Source organism: Coturnix japonica, chromosome 1, assembly GCF_054131305.1.
Source record: "Coturnix japonica strain WE chromosome 1, WE-NBRP24, whole genome shotgun sequence".
In the NCBI taxonomy this organism is placed as follows: Eukaryota; Metazoa; Chordata; class Aves; order Galliformes; family Phasianidae; genus Coturnix; species Coturnix japonica.
Window position 1 is genome coordinate 53,728,439 of NC_140663.1, and position 19,283 is coordinate 53,747,721.

At 37.9% G+C, this 19,283-nt stretch overlaps 1 protein-coding gene and 1 long non-coding RNA gene across 34 annotated transcripts in view; one reads left to right on the top strand and one right to left on the bottom strand.

Moving 5' to 3' along the window:
* CACNA1C (calcium voltage-gated channel subunit alpha1 C) overlaps nucleotides 1-19,283 on the bottom strand; it is a 449,097-nt gene that overhangs the window by 333,482 nt on the left and 96,332 nt on the right. The gene's annotated exons all lie outside the window — the stretch shown is intronic.
* Nucleotides 7,212-7,580, top strand: LOC116653588 (uncharacterized). Its single transcript, XR_004307693.2, has 2 exons — nucleotides 7,212-7,292; nucleotides 7,444-7,580. It is a non-coding gene; the product is annotated as an uncharacterized LOC116653588 (long non-coding RNA).

The following is a 19,283-nucleotide window of genomic DNA, read 5'->3' on the forward strand; positions in this document are numbered from 1 at the left end:
CTCCCAGATTCTGCTTTTCAACATTTCATCTTCAGGCCTGGGATAGGTCTAAATTTGCCAAGACATCCTTCTTTCAGTGACCTTCAACTCAATTCTCATTCTAGGACAGCAGTTCCAATCTTCCAGTACCCTAGATAGCTTCTCTTTGATGTTTTATTAGATAGACATCAAAATGTGTGTAATAAACACATTTCTAGATATTTCAATCCTGTGAAAACCTTTTCTTCTAATCTCCCTGAGAATGCCATCAACTCTTAGTGTGTAACATTTCACTATTCACTTAATTCCTCAGTGTCAGGATCTGTTGTTTTCTTTGTCTGTAGAGTGCCGCAAACATCTGTGCCTTTACATAAATACTAAAAATTCATAGAAAATACACTATTCTTTTCCTTAACAGCTTCTCATCCCTCTCGCACTTGTTAATGCACCAAAGTCAACGTGCAAGTTTATCGCAAGCTGCCTGATCTCTGCCATAGTTTTTGTCTTAAAGTATGCAAGGAGTGCTGTACTACAAATCAAAAGCATCCCTGTCTTCTGCTGGTTTGCTCCACAACAATGGCTCAGATGTCTCACTCTGCTATTTCAAGTGGTTAAATGCATTATCTAAAGCAAACCATGATTGTCAGAGCCTGAGACCATACTCTTCCCTATTTTACCTGAAGGTAATGCAATTTCAGTTAATTGATTATTTCATCTGATGAGAAAGAAGAACGACAATGCTGTGTCTAATGCACTGAAAGGATCTGAGCACTGATGTCTAAATACACGGCAATTAACATTAAGAAAATATCTTTTCATCTTGCGAAAGGAAAGAATTTCTGATTGCAAAAATGCATCTGTGATAGCAATAGTATCGCACTGCATTTTCAGTCCAGCTTGATGATGCTTACAGAGAACACAGCAAAGCACTTTTTTTAAAAATATACTTTTGTCACTGGAATTTAAGTAAGATGTTCAAGAAAAGCATGAGGGCAATATTTTGAAGTTACATAACATACTGTCAACCCTTCACGGTTAAAAATAAAAGCATTCAGGCTCTCCTCCATAACTGTAATTTACAATGAAGAGTTGCAGAGACGTTTTCTAAGGAATTTCAGCATTTATTCCTCTTTCTAGCAGACTGAATCAAAGGCCCACGGGTTCTCCCTTTAGGCAAGTTATACACTAATGAGGAAATTAAAAATCAGTACAAATATACTATTATTTTCTGCTTGTGTTGCTTGTGGGTAGCCAAGAAGAAATCAAGAAAACTGTAGGTACACCCCTCAAAGTTACTGTTGGAATGCAGTTCCACTTGTGATTCTTAGTCACAATTCCTTTTATCCTTCTTGCTGTGCTCTTGTAGGATGTATTTATATTCCAGCTGTGGTGAGAGGTTTCAGGATGCGAGAGGCAGGGTAGGCCCAGGTGGAATTCAGAAAACACTGGTAGGAACTGCACACAGCTGGCAGAGGAAACTCCTAGCAGAAAGGTACTGCCAGGCCTGTAGAAGAGAGCATCAGTATTTCCTATTTTTCAAGCATCCCATTTCAGGAACTGGGATTCTAAGAAAGACTCCATTGGGACTCCTTCACTGTTACAATTCTGAATGCATTTCTAAAAGAGTATCTGGACAACTGTCCTTCCTCTCAGCAACAAAGTCCTATTTGTAAGAGCTGTATTAAATACTTTTTTTTCTACAACATTTTTTAAGACTTATATTCCCAAATGATGAAGTACAAGGAGCCACCAGCAACAATACTGTAATTGTAACGAGTTGTAGCTTGGATGTATTCTGAAGCACCTTCCTTTCTGCCAACAGCTTGTTGTACAGATTACGTTACTGAGAATAAAGTGTTTACTCTGTCAACAGGGTAATTTTATCCAGGAAAAAAAAAAAAAAAAAAAAAAAAAAAAGGAAGAAAGGAAAGGAAGGAAGGAAGGAAGGAAGGAAGGAAGGAAGGAAGGAAGGAAGGAAGGAAGGAAGAAAGAAAGAAAGAAAGAAAGAAAGAAAGAAAGAAAGAAAGAAAGAAAGAAAGAAAGAAAGAAAGAAAGAAAGAAAGAAAGAAAGAAAGAAAGAAAGAAAGAAAGAAAGAAAGAAAGAAAGAAAGAAAGAAAGAAAGAAAGAAAGAAAGAAAGAAAGAAAGAAAGAAAGAAAGAAAGAAAGAAAGAAAGAAAGAAAGAAAGAAAGAAAGAAAGAAAGAAAGAAAGAAAGAAAGAAAGAAAGAAAGAAAGAAAGAAAGAAAGAAAGAAAGAAAGAAAGAAAGAAAGAAGAAAGAAAGAAAGAAAGAAAGAAAGAAAGAAAGGAAGAAAGAAAGAAAGAAAGAAAGAAAGAAAGAAAGAAAGAAGAAAGAAAGAAAGAAAGAAAGAAAGAAAGAAAGAAAGAAAGAAAGAAAGAAAGAAAGAAAGAAAGAAAAAAAAGAAAGAAAGAAAGAAAGAAAGAAAGAAGAAAGAAAGAAAGAAAGAAAGAAAGAAAGAAAGAAAGAAAGAAAGAAAGAAAGAAAGAAAGAAAGAAAGAAGAAAGAAAGAAGGAAAGAAAAAGGCATATGAGCAGTGATAAAATCTCTCCCCCAAACTGAGTTATGTGTAAAAAGCTAAAGAACAACAGCTGTATGAATAATCTGAACTTAGAAAGAAATTTCTCTTCCAAACTCACAACTACCCATCTTTTACTCCCTGTCTTCTGAAGGAGTCTGTCATCATTTATCTTACCGCTATGAGCATAACACAGCCCAGTGCTGCCAACTTCTTATGCTGGAAGAACATTTCAATGATTAGTGATTTTTCTTTTGTATCTGTTTGGTTTATGTATGATTTCCAATAGCTCCCTTCCTCTTGATATTTAAAGGTGTGGTTTTTTACACTACAAAGTTTATCTAAGGTTTCTAGTGGTGACTTCCATAGACAACAAAATGGCTCCTAAAATTCTCAAACCTCATGCTAACGAGGGCTTAAGCAGACTTCTGGACCTTTGAAATTGAAGCAGAGGCAACAAAAACCATAATTCTAGCCTCTAAGTGTTAGAATGGAAAGACTTTGAATAGTATCAAATGAATGAAATCCATCTTTAACATAAGATAACCTTCAACATTTCCAGTGAACTGAGTAAGATTAACAAACCACAAAATCATTACTGAGGTTTGCAAGGACCACCCAGTAGCTTCAAGTTCTAATGTAATTTTTGGATCAAAGAGGAATGGAATCTCTCCATAAGTATTTTATTCAGCCTTTTTAATTCTCCTCTACTAATTGAGCTCGTTTAAACTTCCTATCTGTTATAGCTTCCACAAGCTCTTACTTGAGAACCTCAGCAATCTACCTGAGCAGATTGCTGAGTTAAAGCTAGACTCAAAGATAAATTTCTGATGGAATGACTGTAATGATTGTTACATGGCATAGCTAAGGAATTCAGAGAACTCCATGCTTTCACAAGTTCTGTTTAAAAAGTAACCTTGAATAACTAGGTCATTATCTTGACTGAGGCAATACATTGAATTCACAGAGTTTAACAGTGTATGGCCCACCAAGAACAAAAACAAGGATTCTGTTTTATTCCCATCGATGCTAAACTTGATACTCTCAGTCAGTGAATATCAGTTTTGTCTGTAGCTTCATATCAATCATCTTTTTTTTTTTACTCAATCCAAATTACTAAGTGCAGCTGCTAAGATTCATATAATCATGAACATATTTCATATATAACGTGAAACGTTTCACACATTAATTGTGAATGATGAAGGAGAAAATCAAGTGGTATGATTTAAGATCTACACTTAGTTTACAATCAGATTCCTCTTTAGGATATCTAAATGAGATATCCCCAAAATCATCTAACTAAAGATATGTATTCTACCGAAGTGTTATATCCCAGAGCCAATCCAGGAATTTCAGCCAAGTTCAGGTACTAAACTGAGCATTAGGCTTTTTACTAATGCTAGCAGAGACATTGTGAGATGGCAGTTGCTAAAGTACCAGACCAGTTCTATTCCACCAAATAATATGGAAGTAAGCACACTGCACTATGCTTTTATGGGCAACTGCTGGCTTCAAACTGACATGGCGCTAAAGATAAACTTCTGACGTGACACAAAGCATAGCTGGGTTTTCATAGCACACATTTGGGTACAGTTTGGTAAAAATGAAAAACTTTTCACTTCTACCTCAAAGTTGTAATATTAAATAGTAACAAATGGTAACACTGAGGAAATCTAAAACCTGACAACACAAAGTCATGAAGAACCTACCAACCTAAACTCAAGACAAGACATTACAAGGCAAACAGCTTTTCTTCCCCAGGTAAGATGTTGAATATACTGGAGGAAACTTAGCAGCACTGGAGAAACATTGCTATCACTCACATGACAAGGCAAAGTCTCTCTCTGAGTCCTGAAAACAGGATCAAGCAGGAACTGTCCTCACAAATGTTTTTGGAGGATGGCTTATGTCCTTGATCCACCTTTGTGCTGGCTACACTCCATGCCACTTTGTACCTGCTGAGTTTGACCATTCACACACCTGCCACAAGTTGGTCCTTTGGCTCTAAGGACACTTATTTGATGGCTCGCTTACACATCCTAAAAAGGTGGTGAAATCACTGCTGAAGAATTTCATGATACATTGTTTATTGCTGGATTTGGTTACACTGGCATCAGCCCAAAAGGAATGGCAAACCAGCATGTATTGTATTTAAACGACGACTGTTTGGAGTAGTCATTTGGTCCCCATGGAAACTTCTCTGAGGAAAATTAAATTTTGCAAGCAGTAAGCTTCCCAGGAAAGAAAAAAATTGACTGCTTTTCTGTAGGCAGTGTTGATTCAGTTTGGACATACAGCACTGAAGTTCAGTTCTTTGGAGCCCCTCCTAAAAAATCAGTTTCTCATCAGTTTATGGGCACTCTTTACTTTTTCTTTTTCTCTATTGTTACACTGATCATGTCCTCCATTTTTCACACTAAAGAAAAGCATTGCGTGTTCCAGTCCTCAAGAACCTCCCACCGACTGCATTTTCTTTCAAAGATAATTGAAAATGCACTTACAGTGACAGCGTCAGCTCCCTCAGCACTCACGAGTGTATCCAATCAGGTCCCATAGACATCCGTCCTTTTTTGTTTAATAGCTCCCTAACCTGATTGATCTTCATCACTGCAGACTTTCTCACCAGTCTCATGAGCTCGAGAGTCTTGAAGATGGACTTACAATTAAAGATGAAGGCAAAAAGGGAATCAAGTACCTGGGCCTTTTCCTGTCCTTTGTAACTCACAATATTCAGCAGGAGGCTACAGTTATCTTCATCTTCCTTCAGTTGTTGATATACTGGTAGAAGCACTTGTTGCCTTTCACACCTCTGTCCATTTTCAACTCCATACAGACTTCAGTTCTCCTAACCTCAACACTTCATGCTTGGACAGTGTTTTTATAGTTCTCTTGAATTCACCAGATGCTACTTTCACTTTTTATATGTTTTCTTTTTAAAATCTGAGTTTTGTCAGGAGCTGCTCATTCATCTACATAGTCCTCCTGCCATATTCCATTTCCTGAATGTTGGAATAAATTGTTCTCAAGATTCAAGGATGTGATCCTTGGAAAAAATACCCAGCTCTCCTGAATCTCATTCTCCACAGAACTGTCTCCCATGTGATTCTTCCAAGCAAATCCCTGACAAGGTCAGGTCAAATTCTGTTTTCCACTGAAACCAAAGGTTTTGATCCTGCTATGTGCCTTGCTCTCTTCTTTCACAATCCTGAACTCCACCACTTCTTTGTAACCAAAGCCTAGGTAACAGCTATGACCAGTTCTTATTCTGCAAGCATGAGATGCAGGGAACCATGTCATTGTTATCTCCTCATTCACCTATGGTAGTAAGTAATTTACCACCAATGCACTCCAGAAATATCATGGATTGCTTGTGCTCTTTTTCTTTGACCTAGCCAAATCTCCTCTGTTGCCATCAGAACCAGACGTCCAATCCCTCATCCACAAACTACACTGAGGATAATTTCAATAAAAAACACATTTTTTAATGCAAATATGCCAATCATTTCTAATTTGCATAAGCTATGGAAAGAAGAGCAATCAGGCCTGAGTCATATCCCACTGAGTTAAAACCAAGATATGAAAGCTGCAGCAATCTAGAGTTTGTAGTAAAGTTAACAGTATGTTCCAGTACTGATAACAGCAATACGTCCCAGCTATTGCTTGCAGCCAAGAAAGCCATCCAACCATATTCTGGGCTGCGTCAAAAGAAGCATGGCCTGCAGGTCAGGAAGGTGATCCTGCCTCTCTGCTCTGTGTTGGGAAGACCTCACCTAGAGCAGCGAATCCAAATGTGGAGTCCTCAACACAGGAGAGATGCGGACCTGTAGGAGCACATCTAGAGAAGGAGCACAGAAATGATCCCATGGTGGAACACCTCTCCTATGAGGACAGGTTGAAAGCTGGGAATGTTTAGTCTGGAAAGGCTCTGGGAAGACCTGAAAGCGGCCTTTCAGTACTTAACAGGGGGCTGTGAGAAATAAGGGGACAGACTCTTCAGTAAGGTCTGCTGTGATAGGACAAGAGGAAGTGGTTTTAAACAAAAATAGATTACTGTGAACATAAGGAAGAATTTTTTTACAGTCAGGGTGGTGAGGCACTGGAGCAGGTTGACTGGAGAGGTGGTGGATACCCTATACCTAGAGACACCCAACATCAGGCTGGACAGGGCTCTGAGCAACCTGATCTACCTGTGAGTGTCCCTGTTCATTGCAGGCGGGTTGGACCTGATGACCTTTAAAAGTCCCTTTCAACTCAAACAATTCTATGAATATCCAGGGGTGTGAACAGTTTCTAACAACTGTGAGGCCAAACCTTCAGAAACTAAAAACAAACAAACAACATAACTAAATGTTCCGTGGGACAAATGCTAACCTTAAGAAATGAATCTCTGAACTAGCATTAAGTACTATATTAATTATGAAAGGATGAATAGCAAAGAAAATGACCACACTTGTGTGTCTGGAGGGCGACTCAAAACAGAAACTGCACCAGACAGGAAGGAACAGCCCTTTATATCTTAGCGACTGCATAGAATCACAGAACCACCGAATGCTGAATCCCTGGGAGCACGAATCCCAGGCAGCACATCCCTCCCTTCTTCCTTCTCCCCTGTGCTGCCCCAGCCCAGCATGGCCGGGTAGGCCGCCGCCAGCAGCAGCCGCAGGGCCCGGCTCCGCCCGCTGGCGTTGCCACGGCGATCGGCTGTTGCTAGGTAGCCAGCAGCAAAGAGGAGGTCGGGAACCAGCAAGGCCTAAAAATAAAGATGTTGGGGCTTCTAGGTGTGTAGAAGGCAAAATAGAGTAGGGCTCCCTTAAGGTCGCTGCAATTGTGGGGTGTTTATATTATGCAGACTTTGATCACCTGTTAAAATTAGCGTGTTTTTTTTTGTTTGTTTTTTTGTTTTGGTTTGGTTTGGTTTTTTTTCCTAAGCAACAGAAACAACCTAAACATGATGGTAGGAAGATTTTCTAAATCAACACAAGCGTAAGGCAAAACTGCAGGAAAGGAGATAAACTGTTGGGAGCATGTGAAGAAACAGATGAAAGATTAAAAGCCTTCTGAACCTCCACATCAGCAGTCAGAAAGCATGGCAGCTCTGCTGGTTTGCATTGCAGGGTCAGAACTGTCCTGAGGTAGGGGACAAGGAGAGCTGGGCTTCACTTCCACCCACAGACAATCCTTGTGCATACAGACCCCACAAAATAAGGGAAAACTCAACTCAGAATGCAATGAGATGAGTGCATCGTGGCACTGAGAATTGTGGGGATGTGGGTAGGATGCCTCTAACCAGAACAGTTTACAAAAGCGAGCGTTACGGACACTTGTCAGTGAGAAGGGAAAAGTGGAAGAAAAAATTTCTTCAGTAGAGGTCAACTAAGTGATGACTATGAAAGCAAAAGGTGGCCCTCGCTGCTTCTCCATGGTCACCACATGAAAGCATGACAACCACAAAACTGACTACTGCAGCTGGCTCCAGCATAGCACAAAAAATCACACAAATCCACAGCACCTTTCTTCCAAGGAGCAGTAATTTTAAAGGAGAGAAAGTTGTATCGGTCCCTGAAAACTGAAATATCAGAGTCGAAGCCCATCCTAACCGGTAGCACTTCACAGTTATTGGATCCAAGATCCATGCGGTTTCATGCTACTGGATTGTTAGGAATGGCCCCTCAGTGGTTCCAAGGGATCAGCCAGTGGCAGGAATACAGTGGGGTTGGGCCAAGCTGTGTCTCCAGCTGCCTCCCTTCACAGGAAAAGATCAACAAAATATCGAGTTTTAGTCCTTTTCTCCATGCAAAACAAACTATTCTTTTGGGTTTACTAGAAGAAGATTCCCCAGCACCACCCCTAATTTTTAAGTAAGGAAAGTTTGAAGAAACAGTAATTCTTCCTACTAGAAAGGGTTCTTTTTTTCTTTTTTTTTCTCAACCAAAAAGCAAAATGTTATGCATAAAACTAAAAGTAATTGCAAAATAGGAAATAATTTCCGATTAAAATACGTAAGCTTTTAATGCTTAAGATGATAAAATGAAACATTTGGTGTGTTTTTGTTGTTGTTTTTTTTTTTCTTTTGAATGCTGTTGCTTTTTCGTTGCAAATAACTTGGCAACATAAAATGAATTTCTAAAGCATCTTGATGTTGCAAAATCTGTATGATTCAGCAGTAGCAAAAGCTCTGATTAAAATATGCTGTCCTCTTCTGCTCTGAGAACCCAACACAGATAATATTTTCCCCTTTAATTCTGTCCTGAACATGACCCAGTGATCAGGACAAAACATGTAGCACCTCAGCTGTAATATGATGAAAATAGATCTTCCATTTCCACTCTTTTGGTTTTTTTTCCTCCTATTTCAATACAGGGCATAGCCTCTTTGGAGAATATTAGGCAGAAGTGGCAAATAGAAAATGTCACAATTAAACACTTACTGGTGATGTGGTGGATTTGAGAAACTGAAATAACGTCCTTGTACACAAAGACCTTTCAGTTGTGACATAAAGAAGTAGTGGATTTACTGAGAATATTATAGAAGTATATTTTTAGGCACCCTAAAAAGGCACTAAATAGGCCAAATTTGAGTGGAAAATTAACTTTTTTTTTAATTAAAAAAAAAAAAGAACAATAGAGAGTAAGCTAAAATAATGAGAGATTTCTCTGTTTGTGGCTATTTGTTTTCAGAAAGGATTTAAAATGGAAATATCTCATCTTGTTAGAAGAATCGTTCTTACCCTTTTCCCTTTGTTCTGGCATCCATCACTGAATTTCATGTATTTTGACTTGCATAATATCAGATAAGATTAATTTGTACAAACATAACCAGACTCAGAAAACTTAAAATAACTGCATCTTAATTCTGCTCATTTCAGCCCAGATCTTGATTTTCTTGTCTGGATGGGTTTCAGTTGCACAGAAAGAGGGGGGAAAAATAAAGTAACAAAAACAAAACAAAAAAACACATGAAGCAAATGCCAACGTGATGATAACCCCTTAGAAAGTCACAAATTCAAATACCAAACAAATCTGGCGGGGTTTTTTTTTTCCACTCCTCATGTTCCCTTGGCAAACACAAGCATCCATCCAGGCATGTCTTCCAGAGATTCAATGTTCTCTGAAGTTCAAGAGTTATTTTGAACTCTCTGCATTAGTTTTGTTTATGAAATATAATCGGAGATACTTTGGCCAAGTTCTTGCATACACAGAGATGCCAGTAAGCAGCTCCTCAAAGAGTATGCCTCCTTTATAAAGACATATTGTTTTCTGTGCCATAGATAGGACCCCATTTGTCTCCACAAGGCTGAACTAGTTGGAAATGCTTCCCTCAGTGAGTTCTACATGGAAAGCCTGAACTGAGGAACAGAGGCAGAAAGGAATGCTAGCTGTGCTGGGGCACAGACCCTTCTCTTGGTATTACAGAGGCAGCAGGGAGGATTGTGAGTGGTGTGCAGATACCATCTTTCTAGCATGTACAATGCTAACGGCAAATGAAGGAGAAGGATAAAGCCACCATCAAGTGGCTTTTACGTGTTTTATATATTTTAATTCTTCTGTATTTCTCTATGTGTTTCTTTCACTGTGCTCCAGAACTAAAAAAAAAAAAAAAAGTTCTCTTTTGCATCTTATCAAAATGGAAATGTTTTGCAGATGTGTTGTTGATATCAACTGAAGTTTTTGACAGAAAATTGTCAAAACTTACAATTTCAGGTGCTGAACATAGCAATTAACCTACTCCTTCTCATATTAAACCATTAATTGTAATTGTATATTTAAAATAAACGTACGTTACACCTAGCGACAAAATACAATACCAGGGTGGAAGTGAAATTAATCTAAAAATTTTGACACAAATAATTGCTACATTTTGATTCACTCAAAAATGTTGGATGTATATTCTGACTTCAAACTGTTTTCTACTCAATTTTTGGAATTTCTAATGGGAGACAACATTTGGTACTTCACTTGCAAGCAAGTATTGCACTTCAATTTGAAGTATTTTGGGAATGCCAGGCTGCAACTCAGGAATGACTATTAATTTACTTCTAACATATAGGCATTTAAAGCATCTAAATTTACATATCCTTTTACATATCCTCTTAGCTTTGTATTGTTTCAAACATTTTTTTCCTGTTGTTGCCTTTAATCTACTTTATATTTTAAGGTTGAAACTACAGCTAGCCCAGGATATATGTGAAAAAGAGCTTCCACAGCACCAACATCACCCATTCTACTATTACCACAAGAAAGAAATGGAAGTTTTGTTTTCAGTTAACAAATGGGGTGAGCTGTGATGAGGCATCTATCTGGAGCTGAACACAAGCAAGCAGGTATAACACAACAAACAAAATCCGCACCCAAAAGAAAAGATGGATCATATTCCTTTCAGTTCAAGAAGGAGGATTTCATCTCTGAGATTGCACCTGAGCTCCCTTATCTTAAGAAAACTTCACCTTAAATGCACAGTGAAAATATTATGCCATTTCAGGAAGCACTTCTGTTCTAACTGTGCTGGATTTGCCTCCTGTATCACTTTCTCTATTTTGAATAATTAAATAATGTGACCGTCTCATTCACCCTTAGGAAAAAAAAAAAAAAAAAAGGAGCACCTCATCACTAGAAGGCCAGATCTCTTTGAAATGTCACTGTTTGTCTATGCACAGAAATTAAATGGCAAAGCGTCAATTTAAAATAAAATAGGTAATTTGGAATAGCTTCCCATGAGAACGCATTTTCCATTTTTGTTCACTTGACTTGTCTGTATTTTTGTTCAGTTGTAACTAATTCGGCATGCTACAAGATAATCTTGTCCCTTGACTGAATAAGAATTCCAGACTTTCCAACCAAAAAGTACATATCAAAATTGTTTATTCCATAAACCTCTGTACACTTAGCAGTGAGCGTATTTCATGCTGTTAAATTCTAAACCTAGAACTTTGAATAAGATCATCCCCAGAACCACTGAATTGCAGCTAATTATCACTAAGTACTTGTAATTGACTCAAATCTACTTGAAAGATTCACAAATCTCTTTATGGTTTCTTCTCCACAAAGCAACCCATAAAAATAATTCTACCAACATGAACACTATCTATGTAACCCCATTATAACTAATTGATTAGATGTTGCTTTAAATTTCTTTTCTTCATCCTATCAGTGAGGAAGAAATATGTCCATCAATGTCAGACAGGTTCTATTTTGGCTTGTATATCAATTTAGAAGTTTCAATTGAAGTGCCAGATCTGGCAGTTTCTGGCACCTGTAAAACTACAGTGAAACAATGGGCTTGTATAAGTTTCATTGAGAGTCAAATTTGTACTGTAGAATATTATTGGTGATGATGTGCAAGTAGGAAAGAATCAGGTTTGTCTTTCTTCACTTAGTCTGCAAAGCTGACAGCAAAAATATCTGTAATCTAAATATATTTGATCTGAAGCTATATAGAGAGAAACATGACAACCTATCACATCTTTTTTCTTTTTAAACAAAGTCATATTTCTGAGAAGAACTGCAATTGAAGGAGTCTTTCAAGTTTCGAGGTCTAAGCCAGTTACGAAAGCAGAAAGCCAGCATAATGAAAATGCAAGGCTCCTGTCAGACTATTTAATTCATGTTAAATAAAGAAATTTGTATATTAAATAAATAAAATAAATACATTTTATATACAAGTAAAGAATTAGCGTATCCCTCAGAAGGATAGCTTTCCCTCAGAAATGTACAAGAAAATTCATCATAACTTGGTTCTCAACACATCCTGTGTTCTGGAAAGCTTCCTAAGATGGGCTAGAAATCAACCTGTTCATTAGCTGTAATACTGCATTATTTTCCTTCCAAGAGATGCTTGGAGAGAGAGGTCAGGAGACCCACCAGGCTCCCTCCCATCTGTCTGCCCTATGACTTCAACCTCACTTCTTCAGAGGATCCACAGTGTTCCTCAGAATTTTTTCTCAAAATAACCTAATATGCTACACTAACATTGGCAACAGCATGCTTTGAAATCCAGATACATTATTTTGGAAGGCTAGTATCACACAGATATATATTTTCTTTTATATATAGTTTCTTTTATATTTTTTATTATTCTAGACTATCTCACCACCTTCAAACAACAAACAGAACTGTATGTGTGGAATACAGGTGAGACTGGCTGGAAAACAACACATTAACATATTGAGAACATTTGAAGTTTTGACTTCTGCTTCTTTTTTGATCTGCATAAGTAGGACTTGATCACAAACCTCCCACACCTTGTGTATGTACTGATTTATACTAATCTGTACCTGTTTTGCTGAAATTCTATCAAAGATGTGATATAATCAGCATCAAAACTCAAAGGTCTTTTGTGAGGATAATGGCAAAGATTTAATCAGCTTTAGTTATGACTAAGTAAGGAACAAACTGACATGGAATAAATATAACATGGACCTCCAAGTATGGCGTCAAAGGTTAAGAAATAAAAAGAGAGGAAAAAAAAGTAGCATAATGCATCTTTTTGATTCAATTAACAAGAGGCACAAAGGAAAAAAACACAGATGTTGATCAGCATCTAGAGGACATGAGAGAGGTTCTTTTATACTGATATTTCCAACTCTTTTCAAAGGTCTCTGTCTGAGTAAAAATCTTTCATTTATGATCTAAGAAAACTTGAGCATCATCAGCATAACAGTCAAATTAAACTCAAAAATTATCTATCTTTCATGCCAATAATACAGTCCACAAATATACAACAATTAAAACAAAATTGGTATAATTCACATCCATCTTTGGGATTAACATCCTTGTGCAGAGAATCAAGTGCTAAAAGGATGGACAGTGCATAAGCCCCTCCCCCAAAACAAAAGGCAACAGTTTTTGGGGCAGGAGTATGGATGGAATTTGACTTCCAATGGATTTACACTTCATGTCTTCTTCCTCCATTCGAATGGCAAGAAGCTCAAGTCAACTCATCTTCCTCATCATACTTGCACTGTACTTCTCTACCTCATCAGCTACCTGCAATAACAGCTATCTGAAAAATACTTTTTGTTCCTCCCTGTATTCCCATTGATTCATCATACTGTTCTCATGGTTCCTCTACCTTACCCTCCTCTAGCATTTCGTGTTTGCTCCAAACCTCATTGACCTTTCTTGGTTTGGGCAAGTCATAGAAAGATTTCGTCTGAAACCAAACATATCTTTGCTGAGGTACTGTGCATGTGCTTGTATGCTTCTCTTACTGCCAGTTGCCAAACTTAATGGATAATAGCTGGGTTTTCTCTGAAATTCTCTCACTAGTGTTATTCACAGGGTTTCTCTCCATTAATCACCCACTCTTTTCAAAAGTGTTTTAGGAACTTAACATCTTTGAGACCTCTGTCTCTATGTTACTTTTGATTAACATTTGCCAATGAATTCAAAACTTATTAGCAGAAGACTGACAGAAAGTGCTATCACTTCTGCTTTTTTCTTGAAGAACCCATGTAAAAAGAAGCAGTTCAAAGAGCTGTCACTCACACTGTTATTCTTTCTTCTGCCACTAAGTCCTTCTCAAATTCAGCACAGCTCTTCTTGATATATTACACTTTTTCCTGACCATATTATCTAGAGCTTCATACAGATTTAAAAGAAATTGAAAGGTGTTTTGCGCTAGGTCACTGACACAAGTGTGATTATAGTGTGATTATAGTTCCATACCACAAATCTTAACTTGTCTTTGCAATGGTAAAATCAAGGGATAGGCCTGCATTGGTCGTTCTATGAGGTCAAGTTCCACCTTTACAGAACAAAGGTATGAATGTGTCAGAAAGATCTGGATCAAGCAGCCAAAATGATATTTTATCTGGGTTATTAAGGCAATCTGTAAGGGTGGGGAAAATTTTTAGAACAAATAAAATGCTTCTGCAGACCCTCTGATAGAACTTCCTATCCTAGATATGCTTGGGTATTTTGTTTCTATTAATTGCTGCTTTAAATCATTTTAATAGTTCAGTATAAAAGTAACAGTCAATCAAGAATGTTGGTCATTTTCATTCAAAAACTTCCTGCAGTGCTTAAATATAATGTTCCTTCATTTTTCTAAGTGGGACTGACTCCTGTTTCATCAGATTGAACGTGTATTACTGTCACTTTTGATTGAATATACTGCAGCTCCCAGTTCTGAATGGAGCCCCACACGAAGGTCCCAGGTGTAGCATGAATAACTATACAGTGATCAGAGCACTTGAACCAGTGTTTGCTGTGTCCCAGATTGATCTTTCAACCACAAGATGCTGTTTGTGATAAAAATGCTGTCAGCAAGGAATTCCAACCAAGATCAGCCCTTTTCAGAGTAGCTGCAGAATCTTGTCTGTGGAATTTGAAGACCCTTATGAGAAACCAGAATCTAAAAAGTGATCATTTCTCAGAACTTTGCTAAGTTTAGATTTCCTTTGATGCTCCTTTGACCCGAGACACGTTTGTTCTCAAAACGAGAGCAAGAGGAAAGCCTAGCGAAACTTCAAAGTAACCTCAAGATATTAACACCTCAGAGATGCTATCATTGCTAGCAAGGAAGAGGATTCTGTAGAACATATTTGAATTTTTCTGATTTTGTGAAAGCCTATAGACCTGCAGCATGTATTAGCTGATCTCATCACAGCTATGACCAAAGTGCACAGGCGCATCTTGGCTAAGTTAATTCAGACAAAGGAGTACTACAAATGAACCCAGGTCAAATCAAGGAGTGGGTGCAAAAGATAGCTCTATGAGAAGGAAAGCTTTCTGGCTAGAAGAATGTAACTGGCAAAACAAAAATATGGAAGCTATATATGTACATATATATACACATATATATTTACTCCACAGAAAATGGCAAACTCCATGAAGCACTGTTATTAGCCAGACAGACTACAGAATAAATGTTTTTTTTTCTAGCATTTCTTATCAAAATGTGATTGTAACTGGAAATGACACATTATTCTAACTAAAAGATTTGTCATAAAAAGCGATTAATCTAGGAATAATCAAAAATAAAGTTTGAAAAATTGATTTCTAGCCCTTCACTGCCTACATGTGGGAGTTCAACATACAGATATTTCATTCTTGGCACACTGGCACATTGAAGAGGTATTTAGAAGATGGTTTCCTCTCTCTGCAAGCTTTGCTGCTGCAGAGAACAGTGTGACTTTTGCAGGTATATATTAACATAAGAATCGTAGATATTCTAAGTGCTTTTGGTTGTTGTTCACCTTTTTTCAGTGCAGTTTTGGGATCGTTAGACCTCATATGTTTATTGAAAAGATAAGCTATTGGATATGAACTAAGCTTTTCTGTAAGAAACAATACTTTACATCTTGATGTCCCAATGAAATGTAAGGATATTGAGGACAGGAAAAAAAAAAAAAAAAAGAAAAAAAAAAAAAAAGATACCTCTTTCTGAAGAGTTAAAACACCTAATTTTCTTTCTGTTTTTTTCAGTTTTGCATGTAAAAAATATTTAGAATGTGTTTCCTACACACTTCAAATCCAGTGTGTCTGAAAAACTGGAATGGCATGAAAAGAAATTAGTACTAAAATGTTCTGTACAATTAGAATAAAATGTAAAGTTTTAGACTAGAATGGTCCATCTACCTCTGAAGTTCAATCTAACTTCAAAGCTGGCTCTGATTGTGTGGAAGCTTAGACCAGATGGATCTGATGAGGTCCCTACCAACCTAATTTGCTCTCTGATTTTCTTTTCTTTTCAATAGCAAGCTTTGCAGACTAACAGTAGAATCTTACAATGTCATGAGTATGCCCTAATATAATGACTCTTCTTCAAGTTCTACCCAATGTTCTTTGCAAAATCTGTTTTCAAAGCATACCTTACACTGCACAACCATCTCCCCAAGCCAGTCATCTTTCAGGCTCCCACATATTACAAACTCCTTTATCTTTTCCTAAAAGCATCTATCAATTCACATCCCTTTGATTCCTGAAGCTGGAGGATCCCTGATGGAATTCTGCCTGAAGAAGTAACTTCTGTGCTTCTATACTAAGAAAGCACTAACTGCCGAACTAATGCCAAAGTCCATTTTTATTTGTTCAGTTTGGCATTTCCAACAGTAGTGTGAGTGAGAAAACAGCCACCCAAAATCCAGCCCTTAAGCATTCACTATGCAGTAGGTGCCCTTGGGCCATTCTTTCTTTTTTTTTCCCTGCGTGTTCTATTTTCACCTGACTGCCCCAATTAGACTAAATATGTTCATATAGTAAATACTGAAATAACCTAATCAAAATACCATGCAGTGTGTCAAGTCTGTCACGCCACTTAGAGTTTCAACTCGCTAATTAGCTTGAACAGCATATGGAAATAGGTAGCATGAGGCCACACAAAGTACTATGATTTCAACCAGCTCCTTTGTAATGCCTTAGTCTTCAGATGTCTCCTGCAATGACTACTGTCTTTTAATCTGCCATAAACAAAAAGATTTCAGGAATGCAACCATCGTAGTTTGCTACCACCATTTCCTCAGTGCAGCCTGTGGATCAGTGATGCTTCATTACTTTTTCAACAGAATGAAAACAATCCAAGAGTCAATATGAGGTTTCAGTGTGCAACCTACCCTTAAGGAAGATATCATGGTGTTTAACAGAACATAGAGACTTTCTGATGCAGATAAATGTGCATGCATGCATACACACCCACACCCACACCCCCCCAAAAAAAAAGAAAAAGCAAATAGATTGCCCTTTCCTTGGCACTGCAAAAGTGTCATCTCTGGCTTCATTTTATTATCACTGAGGAATGTGCTTGTCTTTGACTCTCTCTGACCTTTAAGACAATTGTCTGCTAATGCTACAGTGTACAAGTGTGCCTGAAGCACACTGAAAAACTAGACTGGCTTCTGGATATGCATAGTGCACGCAAGCAAAGAAAGCCTTTTTAATGCTGAACAGTGACAGTCGAACCACTGGAGGTTTGAGGTTCCTTTGTGCACACCAAACAAACGATTACCCAAACCTCTAACCAAAACTCTTCAGTCTTTTAACACAGATGGAAGTCTTTCAAGAGCAGGTGTGAGAATTCAAGCTCCTTGTTTTGTTGTACAGTTTCAGGTCTCTCTGGAGCAACTGCCCTCCCACGATGCAGGTTTTGCACAAAGGGCCATCACTAGAACAAGTGCAGAGTACATGAAGACGAACAAAAGAGAATGAACTTGAAGAGCTTAACAAAAGTGCAAGATCAGAGCCTAGAGTGAGAGACTCCAATTAAAATCTGAAAGATTTGACAGATACTTCAAAAGTAGTCTGATCTACGTTTAGAATTGACTCTATTCTTTACGAAGTCCTTGAACTAATTTTATCTGGACCGATTTGTAACAGGCTGCCCCAAGTGCTGTTTTAAAACAGTCCTAGGGATCTTACACCCACACTGATACACAGACTTCAAATTTTAAGACTCTGAATAATTGGAGTTTTTTTCGTCTGGCAAACTGACCAGCTAGCTACCATTAAAGGGAATGTATTGTAGTGATTCCATAAGGCAAGCAATAGGACAGCAGGTAAGATAGCACAGATTATAAGGAAAATTTAATATAGCAGCCAATAGAGTACACACAATTGTTACTATATTAAACGTAAGGACAATGCCAGCAACCACTACAACAAAGTGTGTAAATACAGTGCTTTCTGTGAACACCCAGAAATGAAATTACCACTGATACCGCTGTCTACACCACTGACAAGGCAGCAGTAAAAGAATGACTGAAACAAATAGGATTAGAACAAGAAAAAGCCAAGACTGTACAATCCACTGCCTTTCTTTACATTCAACCTCCACAGTATCACAGAACTGCAAGGGTTGGAAGGGGCCTCAAGAGATCATTGAGTCCACCCCCCTTGCGAAAGCAGTAGCCTACAATAGGTCACACAGGTAGGCATCCAGACAGGTCTTGAATATCTCCATAGAAGGAGACTCCACAACCTCTCTGGGCAGCCTGTTCCAGTGCACCATCATCCTCACTGTAAAGAAGTTCTTCCACATGTTTGTGTGGCTAGGCCATTGCTCCTTGTCTACACACCACCAAGAAGATCCTGGCCTCGTCCATTTGCCTCCCACTCCCCTTTAGATATTTCTAAACATTAATCAGATCCTCCCTCAGTCTTCTTTTCCTCCAGCTGAACCAGCCCAGGTTACTCAGCCTTTCCTAATAATATTCATTATCTTAAATTTTAGCTGGGACAGAAATCAAACTTCCACAAAATTAGAAATCAAGATTTTACCCAAAGAACATCTGCATATATTAATATGTTTTAATATTAATTAATTAATATAATTACCCAAACCCTCAAACTCTGCCAAAGCTTTACAGGATCGGGAGGGGCGGGGGTGGGGGGGTGGGGAAGCAACCAAGCACCAAACTCCTTTGAAAGGCATTGAAGACAATCCTGCATGAGCTTGTTCACTCAGCCAATTATGGTCAAATATTAGCAGCAACTTTTGTGATGTGGGCACTACTGATGATTTATAGAGAGACTATTACTGTAGCAGCGAAACATTTACTAGAAACTGGACAGAGGCCACCAATTCATTTCACACATGCTATTGAAGCAGCAAAACGTTCTCGTTTCATTACTAATTTGAGCCAAAGTTATTCAGTTCCTTTAAATCAGTGTTTCTCATTAGTCTGCTTTAGGTTCAAAAAGCCTGCTTGCAATCTTTATGACTATTTATATGGCTTTTAAGCACTTAGTTTAGTGTAGTTCATTAAATGAGGGTTAATGTAATTGAAACATCCTTGTGAAACATACATGGGCCTTTTTCTAAAACTTTGCCTGTTG